Genomic DNA, 17,221 nt, shown 5'->3' with positions numbered 1-17,221 from the left:
ACACTGTCGAGTGGTATGTTTCGGGTAAATGAAATTACCCTCTTCATCTTTCTTTGTGTGGATGTGACACGGCAAATCCAACACATCATTTCCGTCCTGGTCTTTAACTTTCTTGGGGTTCCAAGGTCCTTTGGGTTTCCCCTTAATTTTTCCTTGAGTCACAGCCAAGGCTTCCCCAGGAGCAGCTGGCTCGGCTTTCCGCTTCTGTTTCTGATTGGAATTTCCTCCGGCTTCTTGAGCGACTGGCTTGAGCTTGCCACTCCTGAGTCGATCCTCATCTTCACCATTAGCGTACTTGGTGGCAATCTCCATCATCCGATTCAGAGACATATCTCCGATTCGACCGAACTTCAGATTCAGTTCTCTGTACTTAACGCCTTCTTTGAAGGCACAAACTGCTTGGTGGTCAGGCACATTCTCAACTGTGTGATGCAACGTGATCCACCTCTGGATGTAGTCCCTCAAAGTTTCATTTGGCTTCTGCACGCAAGACCGCAGTTCCGTCAGCCCTGCCGGTCGTTTGCATGTTCCTTCAAATGTGGTGACAAACACTCGGGCGAGATCTTCCCAAGTGTAAATGCTGCTGGGTGCTAACTGATTTAGCCACGCTCTGGCCGAGCCCTCCAACATGAGAGGCAGATGCTTCATGGCCACTTCATCATTGCCGCCGCCAATCTGGACGGCCACTCGGTAGTCTTCAAGCCAAGTATCGGGTTTGGACTCACCAGTGAACTTACTGACTCCAGTGGCCAACCTGAAGTTGGGAGGAATCACAGCGGCCCTGATGGCTCTGCTAAAGCACTCTGGCCCCGAAATGTGTACTCTGCCGCTGGTAGGTGCATCTCTGTCGTGACCTTCTCGGTGAGCTCTGTTCCTGTCGACCAAACCTTGAACGAGAATGGATCTCGCATCAAAGCCTGGTTCCCTGGGGTCGACTGGAACCCTTGGCCCAACACTATGAGGGCGCCTGTCATCTTGCCGTCGAGGCGCATACGACCCGCTCCTCGGGGGAGGGGTGGGCACTCGACGTCGATCATCACGATCGAATCGGTGATCATACCGCTCACGGTTCCCGTACTGATTACGTCGGTCCCCACGTCCCTCACGCCTTGGGGGCGATCTTGGGCTATGAGCCGACTGGACTGTGTCTGCAGCAACGGATCTGCTATGAATCCTGTTCCGCGACTGAGAAACAGCGGAATTCTGGTCTCCTGCTGCCCGGAGTAACGCTCTGATCTGCAGCAAGCCTCTGCCAGCCTCCGACTGGGAAGGCTGAATCGACTCTGCTATACGGGCTGCAGCTGCTAAATTCTGAATCGGAGTTCGGTATACCTGCGGGGGCGGAAAGAGCTGACGTCGACTGGATTCTGGAACCCGCTGTCGCGCGCTCTCGTCGAGTGCTCGCTGGAGGTTCTCCAGTCGAGTGCGCTCGGCCAAGTTTGCCAGGCGCACGTCCTCCAAGGCACGAGCCTCGGGGGTTTCTCCAACGATAGGAGTGTGCAGTGCTTCCATGTTCCGGCGACGCGGTTCCTCTCTCTGCAGCGACGTGAGAGGCTCGGGGAGATATTCCTCATGGGGACGCGACGGGTCGCCTCCACCGGCGCCTCCATCGGTGCGGGGAAAACCGGGAGGACTGGGTGGTCCGTCGACCATCAGAACTTCCGCCGCCGGATCACTGCTGTCGCACTCGGATGCGGTCTCTGCGGAGCCAGTTGAACAGGCCGTAGAGGGATTCGTCGGGCTTGATCGCCGCGACTTGAGGGGTGGCCGACTGGCGTGCCACCGCGTGCCTCACCCACCGCTGAAGTCTCGACCGGCCGGAGCACTTGCGCCGGCGGGAAACAGGGAGGGAGGACAACACAGGAGCCGACCGATAGTGGGTCGACGATTGCCGCAAGAGGACGCCGCGGACACAAGCGCGAAAGTGCGTCGCCCCGCGGACAGGGAGTGCGTCCACGTCGAGCGGAGCCTCCTGAAGCCAAGCGGAGTCGTCGGCGATGAACGTGAGCGCGCCGAGACGGATCTCGCGGCCCTCCACCAAAACTCCGCCAGAAACCATGATGATTTGGATCGGAAAAGATCGCAACTGTCTCCAACAAATCGCTAAAACACCTGCCCCACGGTGGGCGCCAACTGTCGTGGTTCTAAGCCTGACAGTAATGTAGGGGGGTAGGTATGGAGAGGCAAGATCTTAGCTATGGAGAAGTTGTAAGCACACGGGGTTTACGAGTTCAGGCCCTTCTCGGAGGAAGTAATAGCCCTACGTCTCGGAGCCTGGAGGCAGTCGACTGGTTTATGTGTGTACGAATTACAGGGGTGCGAACCCTTTTCACTAAGGAGGGGGGTGGCTTATATAGAGTTCGCCAGACCCCTTCGGCCCTCAGTTATGCAGGGTTTCAAATACATTAAGGTCGGGGGTTACTGATAACGCCCCTAATAAAGTGCTATGATGACCATAAAAGCTACTTAATGACCGACCGTTAGCGTGCGGAGTGACTTTAGGTCTCCTGACCGTCGAGTGGTTGGGTCTTGGTCGAGTGGTCGCTTCTTGGTCGAGTGTCTTCGAGTCTGTCGAGTGGAATACCTCCAAGTCGATTGAAAGGTGATTTCTCCTAGAGATGTCCTTGGGTAGGGCGGTTAGGGCAGGTCCATGACCCTACCCTAGGTACATAGCTTAATCAGGTGGTGTGTCGGCATCGAAAAATGAGCGGCGACAATGATGCGGTAGAGGCGGGCGAGAGTTTGCTGTCGATATGGGGGGTGGGAGAGGATGGCAAATGTGCCACCGACTAGCAGGCCTGGGAGAGGAGTATGCGGGCGCCGCACGTCCGTCTCGTATCTGCGCGGACGCAAATGAGGCAAGAAAATGAGCCGGGAATAGGTCGGCAGGTGGACGAAAAGCGGACGCGCGTTTATTTAGATCGGCGCGTTGAGTCGATTTTTCTGTTCACCACGACCTAAACAAACGCGCGCGGACGAATAGGTCGCGGCATTGAACTTGCTCTCATGGGGCAGTCTCTACATACGGATCAGGGAAACCAACTCAGCAAACGACACTATACTACCAGTGCGCTGCTCTGCCCGCCCGCTCGATCGTCTTTACAGCGCGAAAAGATTCATTTCATTCACAACCCGCGCGCACATGCGCGGCGCTACTGATCCGCTGATCCGATCCCCACCCCTCGTAGAAGGAGGAGGAGGAGGAGAATAATCAAGAGACGGACAATCAATAATGCCAGCACGGTGGGTGCATCTCTCTCCCTCCCTCTCTCTCAGTCCCAGATCCAACAGAAATCCACTTTTCCTGTCTGTCAGTAGCAGTAGCACCCCTGCCCTGAGTCCGCACTGGTAGTACCATCATCATGCGACCTTTAAGTTTAACCCCTCCCTCCCTCCCTCCCTTGGTGTGTCTCTCTGCACTGCACTTGACTCGCCTGAATGAGCAATCATAACCTGGCGAAAGCCGGCCCTGCTTTTTGCTGGGTCCGGCTGCTCATCTGCCACTGTTACGGCCCGTGCTGTTGCCGCCAGGTCTCGGAGCTCGTCCAACTTTTCCTATTCTTCCTTTGAGCTTATATTTATATATTTATCTTGTGTGTTGGTGTGCTAGCTTCGTCCGTCCGTCCGTCGTGGTATACGTCCGTACAAGTACAATACAATGCTACACACGCTCGTGCTTTGCTCTGCATTTCACTCCGAATGAATAAACGCAAGGCTGATTCACCACTCCTACCCTGACAGAAGAGCAGAGCAGACTGCACATTCTTTCCCGCTGTGGCATGCATGCAGCCGAGGCAGCAGCAGGACGTCATAGTCATTCAGTGAACAGTCTTTCTGCAGCAGCGCAACATGCACGGCACATTGAGATGGCACCACTCCTACTATCAATCGTTCATGTGACAAAGCCTACAATGCAACTCTCAGGTTTTCACGCTGTACATTTTCGCGAGTGAAAAAACGGTTCGAAACAGTGCCTTCAGTTAAGTGCCACTATACCATACCCTCTCGATCTACAGGGCCTGTCCGTTTCCCCGACTGACAGACACTACACGTGGTGCAGAGATCTTCTTTAGTACTCTGCGTACAAGTTAAAGCAGCTACCTAGCAGCATAATCTGCATTTGCATAGTTAATCGGCCCAGGTCAGGGCCATGATTAGCCTGTCATTTTTCCTCAAGTAGGCATGCAGGTCGCAGCCTTGCAGCCTTGGCCGGCTTAAACTAATTTACCAGGCCCCAGAACGAGTCCAGATGAGCAGCATTCTGCTGCAGCTAGGCTGCAACACACATGGCCATGACAGTGGAGATGTAGGAGTAATCATAATTATTACTCTACAAAAGTGCGGGTTTGCTCACAAACAGGGTGTCTGATTGGCGGTTGATCCGTTGCTGTGCTGGGCATGCGGCACATGCACGCAGACGCATGGAGACACGACAACGAAGCGCGCGCTGCCGTGCCGTGCCCACCACTAGGCTGCACGACAAGCCGCCCATCGTCGCAAGGACTCGAGGAGAAAAATAACCTGTTGGTGCCAAGGCCGCGTGATTCTGGAAGAATTTGGTAGGAGGATGTGTGCCTTCCTGCCTGCTGCCTGCTTCATGCCTCGTCGATCTCTGCTCCTCCTCGTGCCTGGTAGGTGGATCTCCGCGGTGTGCTCACTGACTCCATGTGATGATTGCTATAGTATACCACACTTAACACTGTACTAGTAGTACGTAGTCGGTATTTTCTTTTAGAGAAAAGGCCCTCTTAGGTACGTAGTCAGTATTCCTTTCTTCCCTTCTGAAATACTGCTGTGTTTTAGCAGTTACTCCGTGTTTTAGCAAAGGCGTGCGTACGTGTTTTAGCAGCATACGGCGATCGAGCATGGGTTGCTAGCTAGCTAGCTTAGCTTAGCTAGTGTGCACATGTGAGATGTGACGAGAATTGGCAGATCCAGAAACCTGTCACACACACACACACACACACACACACACACACACACACACACACACACACACACACACACACACACACACACACATATGCATGTACTGCACCTACTACATACATATATACACGTCTTCTTCTGCTTGTCTGTACGTACGTAGCATGGATCGAGTAGTGTGCTAGTACCACATTTATCTTGGCGTTGTGCAGACGATAAGTAAGAGCGCATGCAGCGGTATGTGTCAAGTGTCGTCCACGAGTCCGGCCGGCCGGCTGACAACATCCGTCCATCCACCCACCGACGGACTTCACGCGCGCCTGCTGCATTGCATGCATGAAGGGAAGGCCCGGTACTGTCGTACGTACGCCTGTCCACGCAATAATCGATCCATCCATGGGCCGAAAATGGCGACGAAAATCCTGCGCCCATGCGTGCATATATACAGTATATCTCCGATTTACTCATGCCTGACAGGCACCACGCGTCTGTCGATGGAGGCCATGCATGCATTCCCATTCTAGATCGACAACAAGCTAGCTAGCTAGCTAGACTACGCCCCGGCCGGACCAGAACGTTCGTACGTACGTACGTACGCCGTAGCTAGGCTCCGGCCGATCTGAATCTGATGGCGCGCACATGCATGCATGGTGATGGTATACACGGTCGATACATGCTCGCGCGCATGGATGCAGCAGACGACGTACGATCGAACACCAGCACCGTGGTGGAGTGGAGTACGTAGCAAGCATATACATTCATACATGCGCCCACGCCCACAGCCATGCATCCGCTCATGGCTCACCGCGTGCGTGCAAGTGGTTGGTTGGTAGGACGATCAGTAAGTAATTCAGTATCCACCCATCAGTAGATGCATGTAGTCCTTCGTATCTATTGTCCACTGTATCCTCAAAACTAAGGACCCTGATAAGTGTTATACGTGTGGCAAAGACATATGTCAAGTCTGAACGTTTCTTATGCCAAGTTTAGTGACACAAGGAGATTAAGGACCCTGATAAGTGTTATACGTGTGGCAAAGACATATGACAAGTCCGAAAGTTTTTTATGCCCAATTTTCTCTCGTCAACCGCCTCGCCCAGGCGATCGAGAGGCGATATCTTCTGCCTCCTTTATTCGCCGGCGTTTCTGCGGGTCCTCGGCCCCTTCGTCTGCCACTTGCGGCCCGAGGGGCTAGGGACCCTGGCGACTTTGCTCCAGCTACTAGATAGGATAGGCTTAGTTTTTCTTGGAGGCGTTGCAATGGTGGTGGAATGAACGCCGCGTCGGAATAAGTTGGCTCTGCTTCGTCCCCACCCCGGTGATGCTTCAATCGGCAGCGCTGGGAAGCAGGTAGCCCCTATGTCTCGTCGAACTTTGGTTTTTGACGATGTTAGATTGTGGTGGCTGGTGCTTGGCGTCTTCTCAGGCGACGGGTGTCTTAGAGTGTGGTGTGCGGATAGCGGCTTGCGGCGGCGTTTTTTCTTCTCCAATCACTTTGGATGAAGACAATGCCGTCAGGATATGACGGATTTGGGGATGATCCTCGACCGACGTGTCACAAATATTCGGTTATGTCGCCTCCGGCTGGCCGTTTAATTGGTTCACAAAGCAGCATGGTCTGCAATGAAGTTCTTGCAGATCTGGGTGTGAAGACTAGCATATGGATGTGCAAGACACTAGGCCCTCTGTTTGTCTCATGGAGTGACCACACATGTACTCATTGTAATTTGTTTGTTTAATGGACATGTGGTAGTTTCTCACAAAAAAAGGATGACAACTTTTTATTCAGATGTCAAGTTTCAGATTTTTTTTTGTGTTTGTTTTTTTTCTTTTCGGACGACAACTTAAGTCATAGAAAACGTCAGGGCATGATTACTTCATTCCCCCATGTGTGACACTTATCATTTGGGAAAATTAAAGAGCCTCTTCGTACAATCGTCGATAAAGAAAAGATGAAAGGAAGATGGGAGGAGATTGGCCGAGGAGACAGGTTGAAGAAGAACTAGGCTTGGAGGAATTATATACTGACTGGCTGACTGACTGAAGATGATCCGGTATGTATGTATGGGTGGACGGGGCGGATGGGGATTAATATTCCCGGCGGGCGCGGTGCGGTGCCGGCAGTCGCACGGAAAAGGAGGACGGAGGGTGGGGTGCGTGGGGCTCCATCTACCGGCCACCATGCATGAGCCTGGCCTGGCCGCTGCTGCTGGCACTGCCACTGGCACTACTCTCCTCTCTCTACGCCGGCCCGTGCCTTCTCTCTGCTCTATTTATATCCCCTGCGCCGTGGGCCGTTGCTCTCACTCCTCTCCCGCAACCACCTCTAGCTAGCCGCATCCTCCTCCTCCTCCTCCTCTCCCCGGCCGCCCTCTTCCTACGCCGCTAGCCTCCTCTTTCGGTGCTTGCCGTGATGTGAATTATGGCGTGGAAAGGTGCGCGGGCATGCTCTCCACAGGCTTTCTTGAACTGTGAACTCGCGGGCGGATTGTGGCGCTCCCGCCTTCTCTTCGGCCGCCTCCGCCTGTTGATGGTTCAAGAAAGCCCATGGAAACCATGCCCGCCTCCTGTGTCTCGCCTCTGCCCGGCGACGTGGGTTGCAGCTCTGTGTCTTTGCTCGCAGAATTTCGCGTCCGTTTTCCTGAATTATTCCTTTTTTGCTCTGAATTCTGTGTTTGTCTGCTTGAATTATGAGTCTTTGGTCTGAATTCTGTGTCTGTTTACCTGGATTATGCGTTTTTTGCTCTGAATTTTCAGTCTGCTGGTCTGAATTGCGCGTCTGTGCTCTGAATTTTCAGTCTGCTGCCCTGAATTATACGTCTGCTGGCTGGCCTGAATTGTGTGTCCGTGCTCTGAAATATGGGTCTGCTGGTCTGAATGATGCGTCTGTTCGTCTTAATTACGCGCCTCTGCTTCGAATTATGTGTTTGTTCGCCTGAATTACGCGTGCTTGCTCTGAATTTTGCTCTTCTGCTGCTCAATTCAGGGAATTCTCTTGGCGGTCCTTCTCGAGCCATCAAACACGTGAATTCCGCCGTGCGGGGGTGGGTGGATAATTGCGGCGTTAATTGCCTTGTCCCGTTGGAGCAAGTCCACGGCAGTTGCGCCAGGGATTTACCTGGCCTAAATTCGGCAACAGGATGGCCTGAATTCGGCCATCGTAAATGCTGCCTGCAGGTGCAGTTCAGTGAGGAGGATCTCCTCCCGTGGCAGTTTTGCCTTCTCCGGATCTTGTTTTCGGTCGCCTTGTTTTTCCCAATTGATGAGCTGAATTCTACCCTTTTACAGTTGCGTTTGGCCTGTCTGGACAATTTTCGTCTTTTCCCAATTCTGAATCGCTCATCCATCCACGCCCTGTTTATGGAAAATTCAGAACAAGAGCCCAATTGCCCATCCACGCTCTGCTTATGGAAATTTCAGAACACAAGCCCCGGTGTGTTCATGGAAAATTCAGAACACAAGCATAATTGCCCGCGTGAGGAAACGCCCGGCCCGAGAGCTTAGGTCGATTTCCATGCAAGAGTTCTTCAGACCAGAGACGACGCCGCTGCTAAACGCTAAAGCAAGCCGAGAATTCAGATCTTTTTTATTTATTTATTTTCAAATTGAGAATTCAGATCAGGAATGGTGTCAAAAGGTTTGGCCGAAGCAGCCTTGAGAATCCTTCAGTGTTTTTACTTTCTGACTGAAGCAATTTTCAGAATTTACCTGTGTGGGACTTGAACTGCAGTTGAGAGCTCTCATGGTGGTTTGTTTCTGCATAATAACCGTCCCACATCTATCCCGCCTGAACTGCCTAACCAAACCGGCGCGTGTAATCACGGTGTTCAAAATTCAAAAACGGAGCACCTGTACAGTGACCTGACCCTGACTGGGTAGATCTGCTTGGTTTGCCGCCGTAGTAATCTCTGTCTCAACCTGGACCCTGACGGAATGACTGACAGCACTGCACTTGTCCACTCACCACAGCCGCACAAACGCAACAGTAGTCACCGGATCCCCCGTAGTATAACGCCGGCAGAATTCAGCATATGCTCTTCTCCATTCTTCTTCTACTACTACTCACCGTATGCAGTAAGTAACTAATAACCGCGGAGCTCACGACAAAACCCCTTTCGGGGCGGCCTCACATCAGGTCCCCGTGGAAAGAAAGAAGCAAAGAGACAAACAGAAAGGCCGGCGTGCCCCCTTTGCCGTTGGACGGTGTTTGCTACCGCATTACGGCCATGGCCATGGATGGGCGTTTGGTAGCTTAGGAAAATGACCGCTCCGTCGTAAAGGAGAGCCGTCGCCGTCGCCGTCGCCGTCAGGGAGGGCGCACGGCCTCTGCGCTCCGTCGATCCATCGGCAGCAGGTGGAGACCAACCAAACCCAACCAAATCGCGCTGGTGCAGGCAGGCCGGCAGTAAAGTGGTCGATCCGGGCCGGCACGCACGCACCGGAAAGCTAGGCCAGCGAGCGAGCATAACCCCCACGTAAAAGTCGCCATGTGATCGATTGATTCCCCTGCAAAACATTCGGATTATCATCCCGTTTCACCTCGCCTGCGGCGGCGGCGTGCGCCTCTGCTCTCCTCTGCGTGCGCCTCTGCGGCGGCGGCGTGCGGCACCCGACCCGGAGAACGTAGTACAGCAGTGAGCAGGGCACATCCCGGCCGGCGTCTGCGTCAGGCGCTCGGTCAGTCCATGTGCATTGCAGTTTATTCAGGCTTTCGATCGTGCCGTCCTGCCGCTGCATGCTTTGCGGTGCCATGGCATGGCATGGCAGAGATTGGGATCTGCATCTGCAAATCTGGCGCTCATCGGCGGAGATTTGGGAAGGGATTACGGCGGGTGAGTTATTATGCGGATCACATGACTTGGCAATGATGCATGGACGGGTGGAGAGGTTGTCCTGTCAGTCACGGCCTCGCCTGACCCACGCCGGGCTGGTGCCGGTGCCGGTGCCGGGGCTGCGCAGATCCAGACCCTTCCTGCGGCCGTAGGGGACCAACCAGATCTCCCCGCGGACACAGGGCATATGAGATGAGATGTGGCGGGATACTCCCCCGCCCCGCTCTACCACCTCTATTCTCCCCCTGCCTACGCGCCTAGTGCTGCCACACATGCATGAATGGACCCCGAAACCCACGTACTAGTAGTACTCCGTATTACCTTCATCCTGATTTATCGGTCTCCATTGATTTATGTGACAAAATTTGACCACAAATATAACTGCTCAAATGTGTATCATGTCACCAAAAATTACATCATTAAAAGTTATATTCAAATATAAATCCAATGATATAATTTTTATTGATACCCATGAACATTTTGTTAGTTAATTTATGGTCAAATTTGGGCATAGAAATCAATGAGACTAATAAAACAGGACGGAGGTAGTACAAAGCAAAGCAAAATTATTACTTTACTAACATTCGAGTTCACACGACGTGTTTGGTATGAGGCTCAACCAACTCCGCCAGATCCAAAAATCCTTCATTTGGTTGCCTTACCTGCATGAAAATTTCAGTCCGCACATAACTTAAAGCACCGCTCGGCCCGGCTCCAAAGCAACGGTTGAATTGGCGTTTTCCGTGAGCCAGACCTGAGCGATGCAAGCGACTACACATGCTTGCACGTGACTTCCACGCCTTTGTCAATGGTGATAAGCCCTCTCCCACCGCCTTGGTCAATGGTGATAAACCCTCTCTCCACGCCTTCGCAGGGATCGATGTAGGCATCGATTTACCCATCATTTGAACTTCGTGCATTGATTAAATGGAGAGATGTCGATTTAGGCATCAAAAACAGAGAGAGGTCGACCTAGACATCGATTTAGGGCGTGTTTGGTTAGTCCGTACAATGGGACTTGAAATGATTTCAACTAAAAGGGAGTTAAATCAATGGCAATCACCTTAATTAAGTCGCTCGATTTTCACTATGCGCCACGGTTCTGGAGGCACTTCCGGTGGCGGTAGCATTGACTCTGGTAGTCGTCAACCATCGACATCATTGTAGACTAGTCAGGCTCAAGGACCCTAGCCACCATATCAATTGTTTCGGTATTGCCAGCATCTACCATCTCCTCCTCCTCCTCCTCCTCTAGGACAAATGTGGCCGATGCCACCGCAACGGCCGACGTTGCTGCCACCTCTGAAATCCCCGGCCACCACTTTCAAAGTCCATGGTCGCTGCCGCCATCGGTGTACCCGACCGAAGTCTCCACCGGCGTCCCGGTCCCTGTACGCCGATTCTATGATGGCCAGCCGACGCGAAGCGGTGACGCCATAGCCTCACCCCCATTTCGAACCCCAATCTAGAGTAATTTTTCTTCCTTGGTTGCTAGTAACTTCTTAAGTAAATCATGTGTTAGGTTGGCTAGGTTTTCTTGATTTGGAGTGATATGTGTTCTTTATATGGAAGGAACTAGTTGATCTGGAAGCTAGATGTGTATGCTGCTTGAGCTGTCTCTAATATTGTGTAGGTCAATTCTAGTCTGCCCGTATGTTTCAATGCAAATGACAATCAGTAGTGGTACGTTATCCTTTCAGTGCAAATGATTCAATAAGTAGGAACTAGTGCTACTTGAGTTGTCTATAACACTATCCTGGTGAAGTATTTATTATTTGAATCAAAGAGGGGGATCTTTGTTTCTGTGAAGTAGTAACTCTATTGACACTGCTACTTCCAACTTTCAAAGAGATTTGGTTGAAGTACGTTGATATATATTATAGCTGAGAATATTTATGATAATAAAATTTAGAATTTTCCCAAATGGATGATATCTCTAATTTTTGAGTGCACATAACTAGACTTTCGCTTCTAGCATGCATATGGTGATGATGTAGAATCAAGGACGATTATGAGAGTTATGCAGGTGTTCCAAGGGTTGTTCAATCAATATGCTCAAATGGATGACAATAGTCCAGAGCTTGTACAACAGGAACTAATGTATATATGGATGGTAATGGTAATGAAGCAATGGCAAATTGGGATCGATATGTGAACCTTAGAGCTCGCTCTGCAAGTGTGTTAACTACGAAACTTGAGACATTATCTGGCAATGCCCCAGTCCCTCGTGCTGGCAATTTTGATATCCTCTCTTGATGGAAGATGAACTCTCCTAAACATCCAACACTTGGTCACATGGAGAAGGATATATTGGCAGTGTTTGCCTCAATAGTAGAATCTTAGCTTTCGGTACAGAGCGAAGATTACTATCTGATTTTAGGAGTCGATTGGCCAATGAGAAAGTTGAAGCGCCTGTATGCTCGCAAGATGGGTAAGACTCGTTTGTTGAACTATAAACTTTATCTATTTTCAATTTCTTGCAGTGCTTGAATCATGAATGTTATTAATCATCCCACTCTCGGTTTGAATCGTAGGTTCTTCTAAACTGAGCACAACATCTATTTGTGATTATCTTGGGGAAGATTAACATGATATGTGACACGTCGGGAGTTGTTTCAACTAAGGTTCAATGCCCACTCACTTCACCAAGTGCATTATCACCATCCTTCCGGAAGTCATGCTAATGATGAACTCTGGTTGTGCTTGTAGAATCATGGTACGAGTGGTCAACAACAAGCTCACCCCTTATAAAGAGTGGGCCCTCTTCGCCGTAGCTCATCAGCTGAAAATCGGGTACCTTGTGACCTTCAAGGTGCTGACTCCCGATAGCTTCAAGGTGATCATCTTTAACATCAATGACGTTGAGATGGTGGTCAAGTGTAAGAAGCACGAGGATGCATTTGCGTTGGACTGTTTGGATGTTTTCTTTAGTACTCCCTCCGTTGTCAAATATTTGTCTTTCTAGACATTATAAATGGACCACAACATACATATGTATGTAGACATATTTTAGAGTGTACATTCACTCATTTTTCTTCGTATATAGTCACTTATTGAAATTCCTAGAAAGACAAATATTTAGAAACGAAGGGAGTACTACCTAAGACTTGTTGAAATGGCGTTGGACGGTTAGTGCCCGTTGATTTAAGTGCATGTTAGTACTGCCAATTACTATGTTTCATAATGTACATCATACTGCTTAATTGATGTCCCAATGCTTTTATTAGTTTAAGACTTGCTATACTGGGCCTATGAATGTAGTTGCTAGTAACCTCATCGCTAGAACAAAAGGTTACCACATCGAATGTCTTGTATGCAACCAAACAACAACTTTTTGCCTCTTGTTAGCATAGGCTTGCAACCAATACAACCATGCGTGTGTTTTTTACTCAGCTAGGCTGGTGATACAGGGAATCAAACTGTGTGCAAAATATGATATTTTTTCCTGTATCCACTAAGCCAGATTCAGTTGATCCAGAGATGCAAAAAGACCAAATTTCATGCAGAAAACCAAACAGGCGCTAAGATTTAACTGTATATATCTACAACCCAAAAGCGATAATATTTCAAGGGGGTGGCCCGTCCTTGTTGGGGAACGTAGTAATTTCAAAAAATTTCCTACGCACACGCAAGATCATGGTGATGCATAGCAACGAGGGGGAGAGTCTGATCTATGTACCCTTGTAGATCGCAACGGAAGCGTTGACACAACGTAGAGGAAGTAGTCGTACGTCTTCTTCCCGGTCCGACCGATCCAAGCACCGTTACTCCGGCACCTCCGAGTTCTTAGCACACGTTCAACTCGATGACGATCCCCGGGCTCCGATCCAGCAAAGCTTCGGGGAGGAGTTCCGTCAGCACGGCGGCGTGGTGACGATCTTGATGTACTACCGACGTAGGGCTTCGCCTAAGCACTACAACGGTATGATCGAGGTGGAATTTGGTGGCAGGGGGCACCGCACACGGCTAAGGAACGATCTCAAGGATCAACTTGTGTGTCTAGAGGTGCCCCCTGCCCCCGTATATAAAGGATCAAAGGGGAGGGGCTGGCCGGCCAAGGAGGGAGGCGCAGGAGGAGTCCTACTCCTACCGGGAGTAGGACTCCCCCCTCCAATCCTATTCCAACTAGGACTCCAAGGGGGAAAGAGAGAGAGAGAGGTGGCCGGCCACCTCTCCTAGTCCTAATAGGACTAGGGGAGGGGGGGGGGGAGGCGCGCAGCCCTCCATGGCAGCCCCTTTCACCTTTCCACTAAGGCCCATGTAGGCCCATTTGGCTCCCGGGGGGTTCCGGTAACCCTCCCGGTATTCCGGTAAAATCCCGATTTCACCCGGAACACTTCCGGTGTCCAAACATAGGCTTCCAATATATCAATCTTTATGTCTCGACCATTTCGAGACTCCTCGTCATGTCCGTGATCACATCCGGGACTCCGAACAACCTTCGGTACATCAAAATGCATAAACTCATAATAACTGTCATCGTAACGTTAAGCGTGCGGACCCTACGGTTCGAGAACAATGTAGACATGACCGAGACACGTCTCCGGTCAATAACCAATAGCGGGACCTGGATGCCCATATTGGCTCCTACATATTCTACGAAGATCTTTATCGGTCAGACCGCATAACAACATACGTTGTTCCCTTTGTCATCGGTATGTTACTTGCCCGAGATTCGATCGTCGGTATCCAATACCTAGTTCAATCTCGTTACCGGCAAGTCTCTTTACTCATTCCGTAATACATCATCTCACAACTAACATCTTAGTTATAATGCTTGCAAGGCTTATGTGATGTGTATTACCGAGAGGGCCCAGAGATACCTCTCCGACAATCGGAGTGACAAATTCTAATCTCGAAATACGCCAACCCAACATCTATCATTGGAGACACCTGTAGTACTCCTTTATAATCACCCAGTTACGTTGTGACGTTTGGTAGTACCCAAAGTGTTCCTCCGGTAAACGGGAGTTGCATAATCTCATAGTCATAGGAACATGTATAAGTCATGAAGAAAGCAATAGCAACATACTAAACGATCGGGTGCTAAGCTAATGAAATGGGTCATGTCAATCAGATCATTCAATTAATGATGTGACCTCGTTAATCAAATAACAACTCTTTGTTCATGGTTAGGAAACATAACCATCTTTGATTAACGAGCTAGTCAAGTAGAGGCATACTAGTGACACTCTGTTTGTCTATATATTCACACATGTATTATGTTTCCGGTTAATACAATTCTAGCATGAATAATAAACATTTATCATGATATAAGGAAATAAATAATAACTTTATTATTGCCTCTAGGGCATATTTCCTTCAGTCCTCCCCTGATCTCCAGTCATATTTCTCCACCTGTTGGATTAAGTTAATCCCGTAAAACTATCCACGATAGGTCTAGCATTACTCGCCCAAAAGGTAGGCAGGTGTTTAGGCTCCACCCCAAGGTTGAGAGCATTACTAGTAGAACCCTCAAACCCTCAAATCCTTAAAGCAATTTTAAGGGTTGAGAAGTGCCACTTTTTGACACTTTTAAGGGTTGAAAAACATGGGCAAATACTAGAACCCTCAAACCCAACCCTTAAACTGCTTGAAGGATTGGATTTGAGGGTTCTAGTATTTGCCTCAACCCCAACCTTTAAATCTATCATTTCATATATCACACATTTCATCATATGGCATATCACAAATTCCATCACATTTGACATAAAACAATAATCATTCTAGTTATTATTACAACACCAAATAAAACAATAATCATTCAAATTATTACAACAATGTTTGAGCAAACTACACTAGTTGTTCGAATCAAATAGGACATAGAAAAGTAAAACAAAGATACATCATGGGCCAATGCGCCGCCCATCCAACTGCCAGTGGTGCTCTACTAGATCATCCCGGAGCCGACCATGAGTGGTTGCATCCTCAATCTCATGATGTGCTTGAAGAAAAGCGTGTATGCAAGAAGGGTTTCTTTCCAGTTGCACGGGTACCAACAGTGTCATAGAAACAAGGGAGGTTTAACCCTCTCTCATCTTCTAGGATCATGTTGTGTAGAATCACACAACATTTCATGATGTTCACCAAGGTTTTTTTTCCCAAAACCGAGCTGGGCCACAAACTATGGCAAACCTTGCTTGCAAAACACCGAAAGCTCTCTCGATATCCTTGCGGGCTGCCTCTTGTGCCTTGGTGAAATGAGCCTCTTTTCTGGTTAAGGGCACCCCATTTTTCTCCTTGATGGACTTCACAGGAGTTGCTCATTCGGGATAGATGCCACTGGTGAGATAGTATCCCATTGAGTACTCATTGTCCATGATTTTGTAGTTGCAAGCTGGAGCATCCCCAGAAATTAATCTTTTTAACAAAGGAGATCTATTGAGGATATTGATATCATTGAGTGTTCCCGGCAACCCAAAGAATACATGCCAAATCCATGTCCTGAGATGCCATGGCCTCAAGCACAATGGTAGCATCACGGCTTTTACCGCAATACATTCCATGCCATGCCTTTGGAAAATTTTTCCACCTCCAATGCATGCAATCAAGACTACCAAGCATCCCCGGCCATCCCCTTTTTTCATTCATTTCCATTAATCTCTTTGTATCTTCCTCATTTGGTGCCCGAAGATACTGCTCACCGTACAACCGGATGACCAACTTGGCAAACCTACGGACTGACTCCGTGGTTGTATCTTGCCCAATGCGAAGATACTCGTCGGTATAATCCGCGGGTATGCCATAAGCGAGTACCCGCATTGCCGCCGATATCTTTTGATATGCACTAAACCCCATGATACCGGCAGCGGATCTACGACGTTTAAAGTAATAGGAGGCGGCCTCACAATCGGTGACAATCTTCACAAACAAACTACGCCGCATTCGGTACCTTCTGCGGAAGAGACGAGGAGGGTATGTAGGTACCTCCGCGAAGTAGTCTTCCATCAAATGCTCGTGTCCGAGAGCGCGGTTCCGGTAGATGGTGACTCGCCCCATCTTCGGCCCTCTCCTCTGATCCATCAGCTTCACGCGATATTCAAACGATTGCACGTCGATGAGGAGGCCCATCATCTCGACGTCGTCGTCTTGCAACAACTCATCAATGTCGAAATCGTCGGATGTCGACCAATCCAACGAATGGACATCGAGTCCATGACAATCTCCTCATTGTTCATCTCCATCTGCAAAGGACAGTCACTAATTAGTGCTAAAAATGAAACAATAAAGAAAATGAAACAAAATGAAAAAAAGCACATACCTCACCTCGGAGGAGGCGGCGTCGGTGGCCGGCGAGAGGGCGGCCGGGGTGCGACTTGGACGGCGGGAGGGCGGCCGGGGCAAGGCGGGAGGGGCGGACGGCGGGAGGGGGCAGGGCGGTAGCGCGGCTTGGACGGCCTGGGCGACCGGGGCGCGGCTCCTCGATGCCGACTCCTGGGCGGCCGGTCAGGGCGGGAGGGGAG

General features: G+C 50.0%; 1 long non-coding RNA gene across 1 annotated transcript; it reads left to right on the top strand.

The window, feature by feature from the left end:
- Window positions 1-7,235: 7,235 nt before the first annotated feature.
- LOC123186549 (uncharacterized) lies at window positions 7,236-8,631 on the top strand. The gene is made up of 2 exons (XR_006493660.1): window positions 7,236-8,103; window positions 8,215-8,631. It is a non-coding gene; the product is annotated as an uncharacterized lncRNA (long non-coding RNA).
- The last annotated feature ends 8,590 nt before the right edge of the window (window positions 8,632-17,221 follow it).

This window comes from Triticum aestivum, chromosome 2A (assembly GCF_018294505.1).
Source record: "Triticum aestivum cultivar Chinese Spring chromosome 2A, IWGSC CS RefSeq v2.1, whole genome shotgun sequence".
NCBI lineage: Eukaryota > Viridiplantae > Streptophyta > Magnoliopsida > Poales > Poaceae > Triticum > Triticum aestivum.
Note: the sequence above shows the minus strand (reverse complement) of the source record. Positions and strands in the feature narration are given on the sequence as shown.